The 18,368-nt window shown below is 42.0% G+C and overlaps 2 long non-coding RNA genes across 2 annotated transcripts in view; one reads left to right on the top strand and one right to left on the bottom strand.

Annotated features, from left to right (window-relative positions):
* The window catches only part of LOC103693549 (uncharacterized), a 35,878-nt gene extending 17,870 nt beyond the window's left edge, over positions 1–18,008 (top strand). Inside the window, exons 3-5 of the long non-coding RNA XR_015638770.1 lie at positions 2,832–3,683; positions 4,073–4,630; positions 14,984–18,008. This is a non-coding gene — a long non-coding RNA (uncharacterized LOC103693549). The remainder of the gene's footprint in view (positions 1–2,831; positions 3,684–4,072; positions 4,631–14,983) is intronic.
* Positions 934–4,702, bottom strand: LOC148000942 (uncharacterized). The gene is made up of 3 exons (XR_015638780.1): positions 4,549–4,702; positions 4,116–4,366; positions 934–2,079 (listed from the first exon to the last, which is right to left on the bottom strand). It is a non-coding gene; the product is annotated as an uncharacterized LOC148000942 (long non-coding RNA).
* Positions 18,009–18,368: the final 360 nt, after the last annotated feature.

The raw sequence follows: 18,368 nt of genomic DNA, 5'->3' as shown, positions 1-18,368 counted from the left end.
AGTGTTGTAGACCTGTTTTCCTGTTTTCTTTCAGCCTGTTATGGGGACAGAGTGTTCTGCTTTCGGGCGTGTAGTTTTTCCTCTCTACAGGTCTTCAACTGTTCCTGTGGGCCTGTGTCTTGAATTCACCAGGCAGGTCACTTGCACCAGAAAAGTTGGTCTTACCTGTGGTCCCAAGGCTCAAGTTTGCTCTCGGGGTGCTGCCCACGAGCTCTCTGCGTCGGCTGCAACCAGGAAGATCTGCGCTGCCGTTTCCGGGAGCTTCAGTGCACCAGGGTTCCAGATGGCGTTTGGTGTTTTCCTCTGGAATCAGTAATGTGTGCAGAGTGCAGTCTCTTCTGGTTTCCCAGGCGTGTCTGCCTCTCTGAAGGTTTAGCTCTCCCTCCCACGGGATTTGGGTGCAGAGAACTGTTCATCCGGTCTGTTCCTTCAGGTTCCGGCGGTGTCTCCGTGTGACTGTCTTTGAGTACAATTATAGAGGTCTGCCAGTGATTTTCAGTGAGTCCGTACAACTTTGTATTTTATCACTGATTTATAAATGCAGCTGTCCACAGCATAATTGAACATATATGGAAATGTTTGGGGAAGAGTTCATTCATTGAACTAAGCTCCTTTTATTCACTTTATTAACCACACTAGTGAGTTCGTATACTTCAGTATATGTTTGTGCCAATGAAAACTCCTCCACACCTCTGCCAGGCTCAATCCCACAACAGAGTTTTGCTCTCCAGCCTTAGCAGTCCATGCCCAAACCTACACCTAAATCTTCAGAAAACATTTCAAGGGGGCAGGAGGATCAGCTTCAAGAAGTTCTGCCTGTTATTCAGGTCTATCTGGTAAAGACACTTCATAGGTCTTCCTTCCCAATGTGGCTACCGTCTATCAGTGCTTTGGGAATATACACAAGGGCTTTAGAAAGGGACAAAGATTTTTGAGAAAGGTGATGTTTTATTTACTGATAAATTTACAAATTACTGATCCCCTTATACATGAACTTGTTTCAATGGATTTGTATTTGAATGGGAGGAAGAAACACAAAATCAAACAGGGTTTTGGCATCATGAACTCTGTGCATCTTTCTGTGACAGTCACCCTAGCAAGTTACCTCAAGACACCTCAGACAATCAACCTCTAATAGAGCAAGCTTATTTTGGTTCATAGTTTAAGAAGCTTGGGTCTATGACTGATTAGTCTTATTGCTGTTGGTCTTGGGTAAGACAGTGCAACGTGTCAAGGACACAAGGCAGAAGACCTGCTCATCTCATGACAGCCAAGCAGCAGAGGAAGAGGCTGGTAGGCTGGTGTTGGGCAATTCCCCACCACCCTGTGTGTTTGCATGTGTGCCTGTGCCTATCTCTGTGTACATATGGAGGCCAGAGGTCAGCATTGGATGTTTCCTGTGGTTCCTTTTCACCTTGCCTTTTCACACAGGGTTTCTCACTGAACTTGGAGTCTGCCATTTTGGCTTGCTTGGCCGTCCAGCAAGCCTTTGAGATATGCCTGCACCTACCCTTTCCTCCCCTTACTGGTTCCAGGCGTGTACCACATGAGCAGCTTGTACATGGATGCCGGAGATTCGTGAAGTGGATACTTACAGGTTCTTTGGAAAATAAGTTGGATGGTGTTTTGCTGAGGCAAACACATAAAGGAACGTTTAGCTGAAGTGGACAGTTGTGAAGGAATGTTTTGTTGAAGCAGACACAGGAGAAAGGATGTTCTGCTAAAGCAAGCGTGTGAAGGGACACGTGGTGAAGGATTCTTTGTTAATGGTAGGCATGTATTGGTTCACCTTACATTGCGTAGCTGAGCTCAATTTGTCAGGACTCCACAGAGAGAAATGTACTCAAAACGTCTGGTGATGTGTTGCAGTTTCTTACGGCTTCCACAGATTCGGGCTGATAGGCATCGTGATGTGAGCTTAGACAGATGCAAGATTGACTCATGGAGGACATGTGATGGTTGAAGAGACTATTAATAGAACTCAATGGACAGTGGAAGATACTGAGCTTGGCTGGCTTGCACAGCTAAACGCTTGTTGGTCTTGCATCTTTACTGATCTTCATTTCCCTGGGAGAAGCACTGAAAAAATAAAGTTCCACAGATGTGAAAAGCAAAGCTGTGAAAAGAAGGTTTTGAGAAACACATCTGGTGGTCAGGATGCCTATGACAAACTCGTGACCTTTCTGAGATACATCTGACGTCAGGATGCCCAGTGATATGATAAAGTTTTACTGATCAAGATATTGAGGCAATTCTGACTAAGCTAGTTAAGAGAAAACAATAACAACTGTTCTCCCTATCCCTCCCTGTGGTGAATTCTGAGAACAACTGCAAGATGTCATCCTGACCCTGCCTGACCACCCAGTTCACACCTCCCCTAAGGGATGTGCCAACTTAGCCCTTTCCCAGTGATTCTTCAAGGCCAGGTGTAGGGCTGGAGGGGTAAAGTGACTAATTGAGCTAAGAACAGCCCCTTGAGCAAGACAGCCAACACCTGACCGGATCCTTTGTTCTGTGTACCACCAATGAGAATAAGCCAGCTAACCCCGTTGCTGAAGTCTGTCCTCTGTAATGAATAAAAGCTGTGTGCTTTTTGGGCTCTGGGTTGCCTCTCCCTGTGTGGATGAGCAACCCCACTTATGTGAATTAAAAAACTTTATACTCTCTTGCTATTGCAGCGGTCACTTTGTCAATGTGTGCTCTGTGGGTGGCGTTCCTGAGGTAGGGCCACTTTGGGGTCTTACAACAACACAGCTGAGAATTTGTCCTGGCATTCCCCTGGTCCCTCCTGCTGACTAGCACTGAGGCTGAGTCCTGGCTGTTTCTTCTAGGTCATGTCATCACTGCTGCTATCCCTACTCTACTGAACTGGACTGCTGATATATCTGTGAAGTGTTTTGCAAGTGGATTGAGCTGCCTCTGCTGGCCTGTGAACTAAATTTCTGATTTCCAGACAACACAGATGGGATTTTTTTTCAAGGAACCATTTCTAAACAGATCCACATCCCCCAAATTCTTTCTTTTTCCCTACCTCTGGTGAATGGTGGGCTAAAAGGGAGGTTAAAGCATTTAAAAACAATCATTAAAAGTAGACTTTGAAAAAAAATTAAAGGTACAGATCTGGATCCAGGTCTTAATGTTTGCACAGCAAGCATTTTATGCCCCGAGCCTTCTTCCCAGCCCATCATGAACTGTTTGTTTCAAGTAATTTCAGATACATTGTTATTCCACGCCTTTTTTCATTGGGCAAGATGTACTTTAAATAAAAATGTTGGTACAAACAATAGGGATTCTTTAATACTAGAGAAAAAGTGGTAATAATTCCCTAGTTAATTAGGGAATTATTAAAATTATAGACGTATATGCAACTAATAACAAACCCAAAGGCATAATGAAGCCAAAGATGATTGAATTCTGTAGAAGAATATCCAGTTTGCCTTCAATCACAACTTGACAGAATAATAAGGAAACCTGGGGTGAGCAGCACTACAAGCAACTACATCTCACAGACCCATGTAGCAACGGAGCATGTTTCTAAAGCATGCACAAGTGCATGGTCCAGGATAGAGCAGCACGTGCAATGGCTCAAGAGCATGATGGGACCTGGATGGAATGCACATGTTAAGTCTACACCCTGCTGATTTGTCACATGTGAGAATTTGGTGACTTTTCCTTCTGCAATGGTAGGTATGGCCACACATGTGGGGTTGACCCTTACTCAAGGGGATGCTTCTGATGAGGCAGACTCCCAAGTAAGGTCAATCAACTGCTTTGCCTTTCATTCCTTTTGTGTTTGCCTCCTGGTTAGCCAGGTCATTGCCATTGAATATTTATTTCACTAAAGTCCTCCTGTCTTGTCTGTTCCTCTGATCACTCTAAGATACAAATCTGTAGTGCACAGGCAGCAGAAATTCCAGGAGGGAAAACAAAAACCAAAATCCCAAACTCACAAGGTAAAAAATATCTGTGGATAAAAGTGGCAATAGGAAAGGAATGTTAAATTATGCAAATATTGTCTTGTGACCGGGAAGGGACACACCCACCCCACTGAAGGTTTTTGTTCGGGCTGCAGATGCCTGGGAAGCACCGTGTCATCACAACACAGAAATAAGTACCAGAGTCTGTGGTCTGGGAGGAGGAAATAGTCAAAGAGCTGCGATGTTCCTTAGAGACTGTGGTGAACATCAGTCTTCCATACCGCTTCATTCCGGGATTGAAGAAGAGGCTGACGAGGCTTCCCCCAGGACTCTGGTAAAACCACTGCGTTTGGTTTGTGGAGGTGGAAAAGTTGCACTGCAGCTCTGCGTTCTCTCCCTCCTGCAGAACCAAGGACGCAGGACTCTGCTGCACTTGCTGCCCTTTTACCCTTGATTAGAAACAGAGAAAGAGACACTGATGACTGTCATTGCAGTGTTCACAGAGCCCTGAGCACACCCATGACCTCTGAGAAGGTGGGAGCTCTGCAGGACTCCTAAGCTGCTCTCCCCACCCCTCCATGTGCTGAGCCAGAGCCTCTCAGGTGCCCTGAATGCTGACAGCCAGACTCACAGCAAACCTGGATGCACAGAAGCCCCAGCAGAGAGCACAGCAGCCTCTTCATGGTGCTGGTGTGGCTGCTGGAGACAAGCAAGTAAGTAATCCCTGGGCTGTGGTGTCAGGGTGGCTGTTGAAGTGTCCCCTCCTCCTGCAACTAGTCAACTCCACCTAGGAACCCTGCCTGGCCACACCCTGCTGAGTTCCCTCCCAGCCTTCAGAGCCTGAAGCTCCTCCTAAACCAGCCAGATCTGGCTGACAGTGGGGGAAGATGGACATTTTGAGATGACCTCGGGGTTGTATGGAGTGTGAGAGCCCCTGGGGAGAAGGGACATTCAGTGACTATACTAACTAGAACCACAGACAGAACAGCTACATGTTTAAATCAAGAAACAGGCATGTGTCCTGAATAAAGTCCTTACAGGCCTTTACATTAATTTAGTGAAACTTATTCCAGACACACAAGATAACTAGATCGGAAATGTTACAAGGTATATATTTAACAAGCCTTTATGTTTTGCCAATGAAAGATGTGTAGACTGGGAGATTCTTGGAGTAACATTCTTTCTGTTAAACGTTGCTTTTTGTAGATAGGAGCCCGCTGAAGACAAAGGGCCTCTCAGTGCTACTTTGCTACACTGAAAGTGTGGCTTCCAAGTCTGTTCCTCAGTGGAGTGACCATAGCTAACAGGAAAAGTGTGGTTTCTGAGTTGCTCTGTTCCTCAGCAGAGTGACCATAGCTAACAATATGTACTGCAAGTTTCCAGAGCTATAAGAAAACATTTTACATTTTCAACCTAAAAATAAAGAGTGTTAACATACAGGCGATTTTGCTGGCCTGCCCTCAGTGATCTAGCATTGCTTACGTCATCAGCTGCCAACCCCAGGTGCAGGTGGCAGGATGTAAGCAGCTGCTGCCACCCTAAGTCCTCTCTGTGTGGTTCCTCTCTCTCTCTCTCTCTCTCTCTCTCTCTCTCTCTCTCTCTCTCTCTCCCCCTCCCTGTCCTTCTTCCTCCCTAGACCTAGAGGAATACAAAATGAATTGAACATCATTGCCCTCCATCATAGAGTTTGCAATGTTGTATGTGGAAGAGAGTAATATAGCACATGTTATAATAAGCGTGTGCCATAAACAGCACATGAGCACCAAGATAGAGACATCACTTGGGGTTTATTCACAGGACATGCACACAACTCGGTCATCAGTGGACATTATAATGCTGTGCACCGTTCCTGGAAATGATAAGGAGGCAGAGAAAAAAAGCCACAGAAACAGCATTTGAGCCTTTATTTAATACAATGAACAGAAGCTAAGCAATATATAGTCTTAGATGATGATAAGAAAACTTGCCCCACCCCCACACAGCTTCTCTACAGACACCAAAGTAGCTGTCAGGTTCAAAGAAAGTGCTCCTCCACACACCAAGATACTTAAAATTGAATTTGCACATAAGGAATCTTTGCCTGTTGTTCTGGTGTCTTAGTCAGGGTTTCTATTACTGAGATAAAACACCAGGACCAAAACCAAATAGAGGAGGAAAGCATTTATTTATCTCACAACTTGTTTTTCATCATCTAGGAAAGTCAGGACAGGAAACTCAGCGTAGAAAGCTGGAAGCAGGAGTGCAGAGGCCATAGAGGGGGCTTCCCATGGCCTGCTCAGCCTGATTTCTTATATTCCGCATGAACCAAGTCCAAGGGTGGCCCTGTGGGTGGACCCACCCACACCAATCACGAGATAAGAAAATACACCACAGGCCAATCTGGTAGGAGCATTTTCTCAAATGAGGTTTCATCTAACAAATCACTATAGTTTGTGTCAAGTTGACATAAAACTAGCCAGCAACCTGGAAACTCTGGTTTTGAATTTGAGTGAATTTTAGGGAAGAGAAAAAAACTTGATGGTCCAACCTTTGCCGTCTGGTGAAATTTGCACTGCAGAATCTTGCAGCCATTTTCTTGTGTCTCTGAATATCTAACTTCTTGCTTGTCATCTGCGTATATTTATAGCACAGAAAGGTGATCACAAGTCAGGACACTATTCGTAACAGTTGCTTAAGATTGCTTTTATACATTGACTAACCCGCATAAAGAATGATAATATTGAGAAGCAGAGACAAGAGAACTGCAGCACGTTAAGGCCAGGCCAGGCTTCACTAGAGTGAATTCAAGATCAGCCCCAGCTACTTATGGAAACTCTGAATCGGAAAAACTTACCTTGATGATTCATTTCAGTGTCCTAGAATTGAGTATTTTGAATATGCATTTTCAATTTTCATTAGATTTCATTTAAAACGCGAATGCTTTGGATTTTGCAATTTTTCTTTTTGCTTTAGTAGGTAACATTAAATATTTTGAAAGAAATGAAATGCTGACTTGGGAAGTTTACATGGAAATAATTCTAGGGGTTGGGGAGATGGATGGCCCAATAAAGGCGCTGGCTCTCTTTAGCGGGGATGCCTACAGAGTTGTCGTTTACACATTGTGAGGACAAGGACAGCCGTCACCAAGTCCTCCAGCCTCCTGCACTTCGTGAGAGAGCTGGAATCCTTCTTTATCAGGAGATTCAGATCACTGACGTCAAGAGATAAGGCAGAATATGATGAAGATAATGCAGTTTGAAAAATCAGATGATTTTTAAATTGTTCTGGGATTCTTTATTGGATGAAGGATAAGATTAATAATGTAAAGCAAACCTCTGATTTGCTTAAAAATAACTCACAGTCAACATCATGCCATCTTGCCCAATCTCTGTCCCAAATGTCCCCTCATTCCCCTCCCGTGTGTGTGTGTGTGCGCACGCACACGCACACACACACACACAAACACACTCACACACACACAAACACACACACTAGCGTCTCCCTCTATCACTCTTTTTTTTTCCTTTCTTTTTTTCTTTCCTTTGAGACAGGGTCTCTGAACTTTAAACTTGATGTTTGGGCTAATTTGTCAGTGAGTGTCAGTGATCACCTGCCTCTGTTCCCCACTTGGACAATGGGTGCCTGTCATGTTAATACCACCCTCTGAGGGCCAAATAGAAAATTAAGGACATGTTCCTGATTATAAGGAATGTTCAACCGTCCTCTATCCTTCCCAGGCTTGAATTTAACAGCTTTATGATCATGTACTGGGAGGATTTGTGTTTTGTAAATCTTTCGGGTTATAATACTCTTAAATGAAAGAAGTACCCTAATTACAGATTACAACAGGCACACAGAAACTTTCAGAAAAATTCATAACAATGACAAACTAAAAAGGACAACTCAACAAACAGAATTCAAAAAGTTGTGCAATGTTATTATTTATTTTATTGGCATAATTTAATACTACTTTTTGTGAGAACATATAGTATTTTCAATGGAGAGAAAAGAAAGCTAACACAATCTTTCTACCTAGCATGATTAATTTTGGGGGGGGGGTGGGCAAAATTGCTTTTAATAATATTCTTTCTGCTCAGTGTAGTTATAAATATAATTTTAATTTGTCAGCGATATTAAAAAGTATTACTACAAAATTGATCACTTTTGTACTATCTTCAAAATTCAATTCAAACATTCCTCTTAGAGCCCATCTCAGTCAAATTTAACAATTTAGCTCCTCCCTTGAGCCGACCCTTTTCAAGAGCCTAATAGGTGCTTTTGACTACTGGCTGCTATATTGGCCGTCAAGTTCTAAATAGTGTTTGTTTAAGGGAGACACTGTTCACATTCCACCTTTGAGTAGAGAGAATTTCCATTCCACTGTTGGAGTCAGCGATTGGAAGACATCATAACATGACTATTTTTCCTACTTCAATTAATATACAGAGAAAATCCCCATGCTGAGTTCACATTTGTTACATTAATCAATTAATTGCTTTTTAACTTATTCCCTTTACAGGCCGTTCACTCTCACCCTCCCACAATCCTTCCCCCTTCCCCTCCCCCTTTCCTCTGAGCAGGTGGGGGCTCCCTTGGGTATGCTCCCAACACTGTCACTTCAAGACTCTGCAAGGCTAAGCGATTCCTCCCCCATGGAGGCCAGACAGGGCAGCCCAGCTAGAAGAACATATTGAGGTTGCAATCCTTCTATTCTTCCTTATGAGTTATCAAACTCCATTGACTGTTTGGCTGTGGGTGTCTGTATCTGTCTGAGTCAGTTGCTGGGTGGAGCCTTCAAAGGACAGCCATGCTAGACTCCTGACTGCGTGGTTCAGGCTCAGCATGTCTGATAAAGGTGGGAGAAGTGGCAGGGAGATCTCCCTGGAATCCAGGCCGTTCTGCATGATTAGTTTGTTATTCATGTTGCATTATGATAACATGTATAGTTTTAGAGATATAGTTACATTTGGGGGAAATGTGTATAAAACATTTTATTACATTTCAAGTATTTGAATGCTGTAATCAGCCATAGGTGTCATGGACACTCATTCATCACTTCATTAACTCTGTGTATTTCCCACTGTTGTGTAACACATCCCCATGAATTTAGGAACTTAAAAAATCATCTGTTTATTGCACTGCAGTTCTGTAGGTCAGAAGTGTGGTGGAAGCTGAACTAGGTCTCGCAAAGCTGCAGCGTTTCTCAAGACTGGCAAATTACTGGACATAGTGTTGGACCACCACACAGGGTGCTCGACTCTGGGGAAGATGGATTCTCGCTTTCCCAGCAGTCACGAATTGCCTTTAGCCATGAGCGTTATCCCATCTATGCTGGTCAATGGCTGTCATTTTTCAAGCTTAGTTTAGTCAACCATATTGTTGAGAAATCATGGATGAAGGTTTGTTATTGTACATAGATGATATAATCTCTCAGCAGATGATCTGTTACACGTGCTTTTGCCATCATCCCAGGCCCTTTCCCGTGATGTTCCTTGAATGCTAGATAGAGGTTTTGTGCTGTAGATTCATCAACTGAGTTGGGCAGTTGTTCTTTTTATTTTGTCCACGTGTGGATTTCTGTGATGGTCGCCATCATTTGCAAAATGAAGCTTCTTTGATGAGAGGTGAGAGATACACTTATCTGTGGGCATAAGGACAAATATTAAGAATGCAATTAGAGATTAAACTGGTTTTGCTCTTCTAGGCTTTATGTACCTTCCTAACCACTGGCAGTTGCTAGACTTACAGTTCTGAGTATGAATTCCCTCTCATTGAGTGAGTTATAAACCCAACTGGATAGCTGTGATGTTGGTTCCTGGCCAGGTGTTAAGTGGCACTATTGCACTTTGGGGGATATTTTGCCTTGCTGGTCACTGGTTTGTAGGCTTCACATCAGGATAGAACTGTTGATTACTTTTCTCCATTGGCAGCTTGAGAAGCACCTTACTATAAAAGTCCTCAGGGAGAAGGTTTCTAGGCCATGTCCAAGTTGAGTCCTTCAAGTCCTGTGTTTAAAGTGAATGGTGTCTTCAGTAATAGGGACCTACCTTCAAATAGCTTATATTGTTTCAGATTCTCTTATCTACTACTTGGAAGGGGGTTTCTTATACCTAGTACTTGGAATTTTGGTAGATAGTATATGACTTTTGGAGGTAGAATTATCACCCTGAGTGGCATAACTTCATTTAAATTATAAATGCATGCACACACATATACATATGTTATTTTAGATATATGCAAAATAACATGATTACTTGTTTTGTTTTTGCAAACACACATAAGTTAATAAACATAACAAATCATATAAGTGGACTTAAAGACAAAAACTGCACGATCATCTCAATACATGTAGAGAAAGCTTTTGAAAAAAAAATCCAACATGCCTTTATAATAGAAGTCAGAGGAGAAGACTGGAAGGGACATACCCCCAATATAGTAAATGCTCATCGTTAGTAACTGTCCTCTGAGATAATCAACTGACACTTTGGGGCATTTTACTGTGTTTTCTTGTACAATCCCAGCTGTATTCATTGACTTTTTAATAATCTTCACATATGGGACAGAATAGAGCACAAGATCTTTGCTTCCCTGTCCAGCTGCTTCCTGCCACATGGCAACTTAACACATGGCATAGGGGAGGAGCTAGAGTATGTGTAGGTCAGGGAAGAGGACTACCTAGAGCAGGGGCTCAATCTGTGTGGCTATGGGGAATCCCTCATACCTGCTCAGAAAATGCTTGCCAAAGACATCTTATTTGAAGGAGGAACATGCACATTACTGTATATAACCTCCCACCCATGCTCTGAAAGGAAGCCCAATAAACTCATTGGTTCCTCAGAGTAAACTTTGGTGGAATCTTGCCTCAGTTTGTTGTTGAGGTCTGAAAGGAAAGATAGAGGTTACTATCCAGGAGAAAGAATTTTAGCAACAAGGATGTATATTGAGAATCAGGAATGAGACAAGGCTGTTCCATAATCCCTGCTTCTTTCAATATAGTGCTTGAAGCACTAGCCAGCAAAATAAGACGAGACGGAAATTAAATGGATACAAATAGGAAAAGGAGGTCAAGTTATCTCTATGCACAGGTGATACGATATAATATGTAAGATATCCTAAAAATTCTACCAGAAAACTTCTAGAAACAATCAACAATTTTGGTATGTGACAGCTTACACAATCATCTTACAAAAATCAGTAGTCTTTCTGTACAACACACACACACACACACACACACACACACACACACACACACACGCGCGCGCGCGCGCGCACGGGGGGAGAGAGAGAGAGAGAGAGAGAGAGAGAGAGAGAGAGAGAGAGAGAGAGAGAGAATAGGATCATAATCATGACAAGCACAGTAGCCTCAAATAAAATAAACTATATGGAAATAAGCCAAATCCTGGAGATTAAAGACTTTGCAATTTAACCTTTAAATTCATGAAGAAAGAGGTTGAAGAAGGAATTAGAAAATGTAAAAAACAAACAAACAAACAACAAAAAAAACCCTCATGCTCATAGATTGGGAGAATCAAAATTGTCAATTTCAACCAAAAGTAATTTACAGATTCAATTTACAGATCCTCATATAAGCAGGAGAACAGGGATGGGATAGAGGGTTTGTGGAGGGGAAATTGGGAAAGAGGATAACATTTGAAACTCACATAAATAAACTATCCAATACAAAAGAAGTCCTCATCATGGTCTTCATAAGAATAGAAAAAAAAAACTTTTCAAACTCATATGGCTCCACAAAAGTCCTTGGATAGCCAAAGAAATTCCGAGAAACAAAGAAACACATTGCTTAAAAGATTACCAGTACAGATTTCAAAATACACTACAGAGGCACAAGAGTAAAAACAGTATGATGCAGAAAAGAGTTTTGATAAAACCCAACACCTTTTTATGATGCATGTCTTGGAGAGACTAGAGGTGGAGGAGGATGTGGGAAGACTGGAAGAGGGTTTGTGCCTAGTTTTATTGTAACTTATTATGCTGTCTTAGATTGCTATCTCTGGGATACCTACATGTAAATTAAGGGAAATTGAGAAGTGAATTGGTGGGAGAGAGGAGATGTGGGGGCAATTGAGAGGAGTGGAGGGAGGGAAACGGCAGTCAGGATGTAATATATCAGAGAAGAATAAACAAAAAACTAAAAGCACCACAGATGTTAAAAATGAGGAAAGGGAAAATAATAATAATAATAATAATAATAATAATAATAATAATGATAGTCATTGGTGAATTAGGTCAAATCACATTATATGATGATATGGAGCATCATAATGAAAGTCCTTACTTTCTATTTTAATATGTGTTAATAAAACAATATATGTTAATTAAACAAAATATATATTACCTTATAAAGATTTAAAACTTCAAATTTCAGGTGAACCCACCTGTAATAAAAATCAACAGTGTTTATGTTCCTTGGAATTTATTAACAGTGTTAGTACTTGACACAAAGCAGAGCTGTAATAATTGAGTTTGGGATATGCATTAGGTATGCATTAGTGTCAAAATATTTAGGTGATGAATTATGATTATAGTTATTAATATAACTCATAGTCTTTATATATACATATAAGTTTGTACATGTGTATATGCATGCATATATGTGAAGGCGTACATACATGTATGTTTTGCATGTGAATTGTGGATCACAGTAGAAGATATTACAAACATCTACTACCAATCACAGTCTTTTTTTATATGAGTTCAAACTCAGATGCTCATGCTTACTGACTGAGAACCCTAGTTTCAGAGTTTATACTATTTGTTTTTCTTTGACAGGGTCTCACTATGTGGCTCTGGCTGGTCTAGAACTCGCTACATAGCCCAGGCTGGCCATCCTCCTGCCTGTACCTTCCAAACGCTGAGATCCAAGATATGTGTCATGATGCCTGACACAGTGGGTGATGTTTAGGGCTAGAGTTAATGATGATAAGATGAGGGACAGATGGGGGTTTCTCTTATGGGATGGATTCTCACAATAGGATGTCATAATGGTTAACCTTATATCAACTCAACTAGACTTAAGATTTCTAAATCATTGTAAAAAGGTTGTTTTAGATTGTGTCTGCGAGACTGTTTCTGGAAGAATTTAGCACACGAATCAATGAATTGGACAACGCAGGTAGACGTTATATAAGCTACAGAGGGCTGAATAGAACAAAATTATAAGGGAAAAAGATGAATACATCTGGTAGATATGGGTTATCAGTCATTCATACTGTCATTGAATGTAAGTGCTCTGGGCTTCTGGGTCTTTCGATGGCAACTTATCCTATCAGCTTTCCTGGGTGACCAGCTTGTGGCTGGTTTATTATGAGACTTCAGCTTCTAAAATCTTATGAGCCAAATCTACCTATGTATTATTAATGTAGCCCTATGGCTCTGTGCTTATGATTAACTCTAGATAACAGTATTTTTTTAATGCATGAAATTCTTAGCTTATCAAGGAAAAAAATTTGCCCAAGAATTTTATAGTTATTCACAGACCTAAGAAGCATGTTTGTCCATATTTTGAACAATTGTTTTGAATGTACTTGTATAAGTATACTCCAAATATCATGAGAATACACAGTATATACTCTTCCATATTTGTGTAAGTACACTTATGCAATACACTTTGATGACCCTGAAGGTTATATTTTATGTTAGAATTGTATACTATTTGTAAACACATCCATTTATTATATATTATTATCTAAATAAAAATTAACAATATATTACATATGTGTATGCATTTATGCATAGTAAACACATATGAAAAATAACATTGGAAAATGACAATAAACTATTCACTTCCTGAAATTCAAAAAAGAGAATAGAATTTGTCACTATCAGAAGAAAAGAACAATGAAGAGAAGACATACTGATTTAGATACACCACGGTTTGTAATGCAGGTTATGAAAGTCCATGAAAGCTACAGAGTAGATGTGGATGAGTCAAGAATTTATAGAATTGCATAGCATTGGAATTTGGAATCACAGTAGAAGACATCTGGACAAGTGAGTCAGAACATTAAAAGTTTGAATCATGACAGAAGCCAAAGCAAGTGCAACAGTCTTCCTAATTGTGTGACTCATAGTTTATATAAGTAACAGGTTGAGAGACCATGTGTGAGCTGCAGCAGGACTCCACCCGCTCCTCCAGTTCCTGGTATATTTCTGAGCAGAGGAGGAATGCACATATGGTCATAGAAAATAACTCAGTAAGGAAGCTGTATTTGGGCAGGGAGTGGGATTCAGGGACTCAGGATATGGTGCCAGAAAATGCAGGTACTACTGTCTAATACACACACACACACGCACACACACACACACACGCACACACACACACACACACACACACACACACACACACACACATACACCCACCATTTTACCATTCAGTCAGAGGGAGCAAAAGGTGGAGATAAGATGGCGAGGGTGCTGGGACTGTGGGAAAAGAGCTTCTCACGTGCTCTTTAGTTGAGAGGGAGGTCACCAATATCAGTGTCACCAGAGCTAATTACCAGGGGAGCGAGAAACGCCCAGCTTCCCCTCCAGTTCACTGTTCTCCTCAGTTTCTGTGCAGACTCTGACTCTAGTAAGAACATGAAAAGGATAGACCTAAATGATCCAGGTCACAGGCGTTGGACTACTGTAGCGGCAGGGTGGCACGTTAAGGAGGAAGCATGAAGTTTGGGAAAAAGAATAAAACCCCAAATAACCAGTGAAGGAGGAAGGAAGTAGGGTTAAATTCTGAATATCCTCATTGCTCCCAGGAAGTTTCTCAGTGCATCGCTCAGCTCAACTCATGAGGCCAGTGATAAGAACACAGCTAGTAAGATAAGTTAATATCGACTGTCGACTCAGAAACGTTGCAATCGCTGTTCCATTTGGCTCCCTCAGTATATGACTCAGAATTTATCTTACTGCTCTGTGCACATATGTGGACAATCTTTTTCTCTTCCGAGAGGCATCCGTATCTTTATACTGTATTTCCTGTACAATAGAATATTGATATGTTCTAGCTTAATTTTATGTTAAAATCTGGGGTGCGTCAAGTCCTGATCTCTTTCTTTCTTGTTCAAAATTATCAGATAATCCAAGTATAACTCAAGGTGAGAGACTACAGCAGACACATCCTTGGGTTCAAGGTCAGATGATGGCAGAGGAGAATTGCTGCAAAGAAGAAGGACTTTTAGACACGGGATCTCCTAACTATACTGCCCCTCATGTGGCAACAGTGAGAACATGGCAGGGTTGACTCTCTGGACCTCACTGAGAGCCTTCTGACATCTCAGCCTCTTAAGAGCCTCACGAAGTGAAGGTTGGTGGGAGTTAGGCTGAGCACTGCAACAGGAACCAAGGAAGTGCAGAGTCTCAGTCGTAAAGGCTGAAGTGGACTCATAAAGAAAAGATTATGTCTTTATTGGGGTCACAGCTGAGTGCAAGAGGAACACAAAATTTGTGGAAGTTTTCAGAGCTAGTTTTGTTACTATGTCTTGGTGAAGATTAATTGCAAACAGGCTTTCCCTGGACATGCTTGCTGTGAGATGTCCTGATGATCAGCTTTCCTGGCTGAGCACTGAGTTTGTGGATTTCAGTGCTGGCTTCTCTCAAACACTGTGTTCCACCTTATGCTGCTTCGAAGTCATTAACTCATGACCTTCCCAGTGTTGGAATTTAACCTGAGATTTGGTGCTGTTCTTGGGAAAGCCAAGGCAATCATACTGAGAGAAGACACGCACAACCTTTTCACAGGGCAACTTCCACCAGCCCTCCTGCAGCTGTGGCTTATGCTAGCTTCCCCTGCCGTCTCCCTCACTGTGTCTCCACAGCACAGTAGTACAGGGCAGAGTCTGACAGCTGTGCTGAGGGCTTCTGCAGACGGAAGGAGCGGCTGCTCTTATGGAGAGCGGTGTGGAACCCTTCGTGCTCGGTCCTCTTGTCTGTAGAGCTCCTCAGGAGTAGCTGAGCATCCAAATAAGGAGTCTTATAAGGGTGGTTCAGGGTCAGAGGTGCCCCTACTGTGAGGGTTGTGGAATTTCCATTGCTTGACTCTAGAAATAAATAAGATTGGTTTATTATAGGGGAAGATGAATGAAGGTCATTAAGAAAACGTTACTTAGGGGTTGGGGATTTAGCTCAGCGGTAGAGCGCTTGCCTAGCGAGCACAAGGCCCTGGGTTCGGTCCCCAGCTCCAGAAAAAGAGAAAAGAAAAAGAAAAGAAAGAAAACGTTACTTACTGAACATTAAGAGGATCACAATACCGGAGCAAATGACTGAAAGCATGCCCAGTGGAAGAAACTGATGCTTGCAATACACTCAATCTTACAGGGTTAGGGTCCAAAAATATTTTCTAGAAACTACTCTTTCATAGGCAAGAGACATATTCTGTACAACAGCTTCTCTCTCTCTGTCTCTCTGTCTCTCTGTCTCTCTCTGTCTCTCTGTCTCTCTCTGTCTCTGTCTCTGTCTCTCTCTCTCTCTCTCTCTCTCTCTCTCTCTCTCTGTCTGTCTAAAAGGAAATATGTGTGTTCAACCTAGGATGCTCCAAATGCAAATGAAACCACATCTAGAACAGCAGTGATCTCTGGTGGTTTCCATGTCAACTGCACCAAACTCTAGTTTATCATTGTCCTTAATTCTACAGAAGATGCTGTCAAAAGGCTACTGGTATGTCTCAAAACTCCTAATGGATGGCTGAAACCAAACTTAGTATATGCTATTTTTATAAACACACACACACACACACACACACCCACACACACACACACACACACACACACACACACAGAGAGAGAATCATATCTTATCTATATGATAGGATTAGAAGACACTTTAATTTCACACTTTATATTTTATTTCTTTTACCTCCTATTTTCTAAAAGAAACAATAAATAGTTATAAAAAATTAAGAGCTGTTCCATCAACATGAGTAAAGCATTCTCTGTTAGTGATACTGTGTTCCTTTGGTGGAGGAATTGACTCTAAATGGATCCTGAACTTTGATTCTAGACCCTCTATACCTAAGAATTCACTTTCACCAATAATCTAAAGTGTTCTAAAACTCACTGTAGCCTTTGGAAACAGAATTTCAGGATGTTTAAAAATGTCCCACTGTTAATACAATACAGAAATATCTTCACCTTAAAGGTTGGAAAGTATGTCTTTTGGGGCTCAGGTTTGTGCGCGGGCAGCAGGTGCCTGGGGAGCACTGTGCACTAACTGCACAGAAGTACATGGCTGAGTCCCCAAGATGGGCAGCTGTGATGTTCAGAGATAAATGTTTGTCTTTCTTGTTCAGTAGGACAATGAGTCCTTGTCCTTCTTTTCTGTCCACACTTGAAAGAACACTCATAAGCAACTGGAGACCTGCCCCCAGCTCTTTCTTGTACCAGTAGAAGTAATAATTGTTAGGGTCTGTGTAGGTGCAGATGATAATGGCACTGTCTCCCTCCCGGACACTCAGGTGAGACGGGTGCTGCTCCACCTGCTCTCCTCTGCTCACACCTGTGCAAAAGGAAAGAGCAGGAGACCATCAGGCTGCCATTCTCCAGACATTGCTTTCCTTCCTCCAGTGATTTCAGAAAATCTGGAAAAGGCCAGTCTGCTCCACAGACTGATAATGAACACTGACAAACATCTTGTTCCCCCAAAGCTCTCACTCACAGTTCAGCTGCAGCCAGAAGAACAGGAACAAAGACCCAGTCAGTGTCTTCATTGCTCTCCCTCTGGACTGTGGCCTCCAGCCAGACAGGATGCTTCTGTGATCAGCTCACTTCCTCTGTCCTCCACAGCACTGAGGCTTCTTCAGCGGTCTGCACAGAAGGCTGCTGACTGACTGCAGGCTGCTCTTACAGAAGGCAACCAAAAAGTCCATTGTGAGTTCGCAGGAGCGGAGATGCCCTGCCACCTTGTGGACAGCTCCTTCCTGCTGCACCTTAGGCTCAGTCTTCTTTGTATTAATACGTTTTTTTCATGTATTTATGTAAAACCCTTAGTCGATATAACCCTTTGGAAATCAGAATGTGGAATTGAGAACTGCTCAAGTACTATCTACCTATAACTCACAGTTCCATAGATTTGCTATAATCTTACGATAAATATTTCTGGAACATTCCTGACATCTTATCCATTCTGTAGGCTATTCAGTACTGAAGAGAATTAGAAAACACGGAGATGGATTCCCCCAGTAACAGATTTACACGTTCTCCCGCCTCCCCAACACCCCTGCATGCTCAGAAGACAATGCCTCATATGGACATTAGCCACCCAAGGGGGGAAAATTGGAAAGTTTCAGGAGAGTTAACCTGCCTGGAAAACTACCACAAAAACTAAGTTATCTCAGCCATTTCCAGGTACGTAAAGAAGGAAGTCCCCTAAGGATAAATACGTTTTCCTGCATAATACTTGGGGACTTCAACGCTCACTCTTCTTTTGAAGGTAGCTATGATCACCAGGCTACCCAAGCCCCACTCT

Source organism: Rattus norvegicus, chromosome 15 (assembly GCF_021556685.1).
Source record: "Rattus norvegicus strain SHRSP/BbbUtx chromosome 15, alternate assembly SHRSP_T2T, whole genome shotgun sequence".
NCBI classification, from domain to species: Eukaryota; Metazoa; Chordata; class Mammalia; order Rodentia; family Muridae; genus Rattus; species Rattus norvegicus.
The sequence above is the reverse complement of the archived record's forward strand: the minus strand, read 5'-3'. Positions and strand labels throughout refer to the sequence as shown.